This window comes from Hyaena hyaena, unplaced genomic scaffold, assembly GCF_003009895.1.
Source record: "Hyaena hyaena isolate Hyena2069 unplaced genomic scaffold, ASM300989v1 scaffold_162, whole genome shotgun sequence".
NCBI classification, from domain to species: Eukaryota; Metazoa; Chordata; class Mammalia; order Carnivora; family Hyaenidae; genus Hyaena; species Hyaena hyaena.
The window spans coordinates 1,286,099-1,290,025 of NW_024080795.1; the positions used below are offsets into that span (position 1 = coordinate 1,286,099).

The 3,927-nt window shown below is 46.5% G+C and overlaps 1 pseudogene; it reads left to right on the forward strand.

Moving 5' to 3' along the window:
- The first annotated feature begins 525 nt into the window (after positions 1–525).
- LOC120236830 overlaps positions 526–3,927 on the forward strand; it is a 92,181-nt pseudogene continuing 88,779 nt past the window's right edge.

Sequence of the window (3,927 nt, forward strand, 5' to 3'; positions counted from 1 at the left end):
AGTGTGGATACTTCTTAAAATCATAGTGTGAGTGAAAAAAGAAAAAAAAAAAACAAGAAACCAAATGGACAATATCGCATCTTGGCATTGAAATGAATTAGGATACCTTCACGGAAGACAACACACATTTTCCAAAAATCCATGCACACTGAGAGATACACACGGACCTTCTTCGAATGGCTGCCATTACGTGGGGCTGGGCTTGGAGATAAACAGAAATAGTGAAGGAGTCAAACAAAGGCAGGAGAGGGGCTCATCCAGACTAACTCTGATGATACACCACGACCTGAGCAGTGTCTGTAACTCAACCCTTTGTACCTGAGGCCACAAACAACCAAAGTCAAAGAAGGAAGAGAGAGGAAGAAGGAGGAAAGAAGAAGGCACAAGATTCCGGGAGAAACATTTCTCCAGGGCCCAGCATATAGTAGGTGTTCAATAAATACACGTTGAGAAACTAAACAAATGGGCCGGGTGTCCTACCTCAGGCTGTATGAACCTACTGGCTGACCAAACGCACCTGCAATCATGTGGCATGTTGGCCACACAGGTATGTGTCGACCTAGCATCAGTTGGAGGTGATTTTGAAGTGACGGTCACTTAACTGAAGCTTCAGCTTGAGACAGCATATTTAAGAGCTCTTTCAGACAAATGATAATTGTAGCTTTCTTTGGGGATGAAAATCCCCGGTCTCCAGGACCTTTAGGCAATGAAATTGTTGTATTTACTCTGCTTTGTTGGAGTCCTCAACTCCCAGCGATACTCCCAACTCATCCGTTTTACAGACATAGAAGCTGAGGCCCAGAGAGGCCAAGAGACACGCATTAGGTCACACAGCAAGGTAAGTGCAGAGTCAGACGGCCGCGGAGGCTTCTCCATCACATTACATATACTGCATCACCTTGGAGGCGCAGAATTAACAAATGGTTGCATTGCCGAGCTACGAGTCAAGGCTGCTTTCGGAAATCTGCATGCGTACGGCCGGACTTACTTGTACTGATCTTCATTTTGATTCTCGAGGCAGTCGAAGAAAAAAGTCCCTTATCTAACAGAACACATTGCCTTTCCAAATTAATGCGTTCAAGCCAGGGCCTGCTTCGAGACGGTTAATGTTGCCCTTACAAATTGGAACCTGGGGTGCGGGAATTCCATCACCCTCTGGAAGACTCTCTGTCACAACAGAGGCATTGTTCTCCTCGCTCATACTGTTTGCTTTCGTGCCTTTTCTGTAAGATGTTAGGTATTTGTTTTGTTTTGTTGGTGCTTTTGTAATCAGTCTAGACACGGGCCTACACTGAACCATCCAGGAGGCAGATAAAACTCCCACAGTGGAATGAGGTAAACCCCCTTTTGTGCTGTTCTCTGGGGGGAGGCGGGGAGGCGGCGCCCCTCCCCGTGCCCTTAAGCCAAAAAACGCTCAAGAAAACCACCACGGTGCGGACTGGATTCGCTAAGGTAGCCTAGAGGAAGGGTTCCTTCTCGAAAATACTCCCAGCCCTTGGTAAGCTTGATTTTGTGCCTCCGATGACGCTGCCGGGGCACGTGCTTGTCTCACTGGAAACGCAAAGGTCTCTTTTCTGCAGGGGTCATGGAGACTGCTGCCCTAGGTGCTTCCGCGGTGGGGGATTCGCAAATCGTACTTTCCCCTGAAGGAGCAAAGGTATATATAGCAAAACGAAAAACACGGATGGGGACAGGGCACAGATTACTTGGATTTAAGAGAGGTGAGTTTCTTCTGCCCTCTCAACGCAAATTGCTTTGTTTTGTTTTGTTTTAATGTTTTATTTATTTCTGAGAGAGAGAGAGAGAGAGAGAAACAGCGTGAGCAGGGGAGGGTCAGAGAGAGAGGGAGACACAGACTCTGAAACAGACTCCAGGCTCTGAGCTGTCAGCACAGGGCCCGAGGAGGGGCTCGAACCCACCAGCCGTGAGATCATGACCTGAGCCCAAGTCGGAGGCTTACCGACTGAGCCACCCAGGCGCCCCTCGACGCAAATTGTTTTGAATTTTTGTTCCCGTCACAGAACAAATAGAGGCATGACTTCTGTTTCACCATTCACGGGGCTGATTACGTTTACTTCACGTTGGATGGATAGTGATGCTGTCTCAAGCTTCTGGAAAGTTAAAAAGGTGCATCCTTCCCGAGTAGCCTCCCTGACACCATCCCTGAGGCAGGAGAAGCTTCTGGAGCCCAGGGAATTCCAAGTAAGAGTGTGGGTCTTCGCTTCCAGTCAATGACACCATTCAGCCCAGGGTCTCACCCAACACTGAGCTCCGCTCTTAACGAGGCAGCGCCTCACAAGTCTGTGGAATGAATGTCAATTTGAGTGGCCACAGCGCTGGCAGATGGGGTGGAACCTACCCACTTTCCCCCAGACAGTCAGTACCGTAGGTCCCCACATCCATACAGCGAGGCCACCGAGCACCAGTCGAATGTGAAGTTTGACCATAATCCTCAGGTCTAACATGCTGCCGATAGAGCATTCCTTAGTCTCCTTGGGCTTGCTTCCCTTAAACTCGTATCGCGTTGTTTTCTGCCATTTTACCAACAAGAAGGGTCTATTGTCTCACAATTTGCTAGAGCTTGTGTATGGCTACAGTTGCAAAAACACAACAGGGCAAAAATGTTGTCTAAGAACAACAGCAAAAATAGAGCTGTTTGCAAACGGCCATGGATTGTCTCAAGTCCTAAGTGAATGTCCTCTCTAACTCCTTATTGAGAGCAATCAGGGCCCTGAACCCTCAAAGAACGATTCAGTACTTTCCCAGTATGGTTTTGGTTCAGAATTTTAATTCTGGAAATATCAGTAAACCGTGTATGTATACATACAAAAAGAAAACGGTGTGTTTATTTTTGCCAAATCTGTTGGATTACTAAAAGTTTGCCTCATTCCAACTTCTTCAGCCCAGAAGCTTCATGTTAACTGTTGTTATTCTATTATCATGAGTATTTACAACACAGTTTCGGGCCCCTAACAAACTAGAATCTGTCTCAACCTGGTTGCCACAAACTCTCCTTTCCAAGGGTAGGCTTTCATCTCCTTGGCTCCTTAAGTTGCTGATAAACTTTGTTATTTTCTCTGTCCTCAAAATGGCTATTTCTACTGTTGACGGTCTCATTTCCTGCATTTCAGACACCCATTTAGCCCTATGGCCCTGATCACAAAAAATATCTCTGGTTCCCTAGCATGCATCCCTCACATGAGTTCTGAGAAAACCTTAGAAAAGTGTAGAAGTTTTAGTATCTTCCCAGTGCCTATAATCAAGTCAGCCAAAGTATCTATAAGAACATTATAGTAGATTCTCTGGGGCGCCTCGGTGGTTCAGTCAGTTACGCGTCTGACTCTTGACTTTGACTCAGGTCATGATCTCGCAGTTCGTGGGATCAAGCCCTGTGTCGGGCTCCTGGCTGGCAGCACAGAGCCTGCTTGGGATTCTCTCCCTCTTTCCTTCTGCCCCTCCCCCTACTCTCATGCACACTGTCTCAAAATAAATAAACTTTGAAAAAAGAGGAATATCATACTAGATTCTTATCACAAGGAAAAACAGTCTTTGTAACTATATGACATGATGGATGTTAACTAAATTTATCATGATGATCATTTCACAAACTACACACATATCAAATCATCAGGTCATACACCTTAAACGTATACAATGTTGTAGGTCAAATATATCTCAATAAAATTGAGGGAAACCATTATATATTATGTTCTTTTTTTTTTTTTTTTCTAGGAGAGAGAGAGAGAGACAGCGTGAGCAGGGGAGGGTCAGAGGAGAGGGAGTCATATACTGAAACAGGCTCCAGGCTCTGAGCTGGCAGTCAGCACAGAGCCCGACGCGGGGCTCGAACCCACGAACCGCGAGATCACGACCTAAGCGAAAGTCGGACGCTTAACCGACTAAGCCACCCAGGCGCCCCACCAGTTC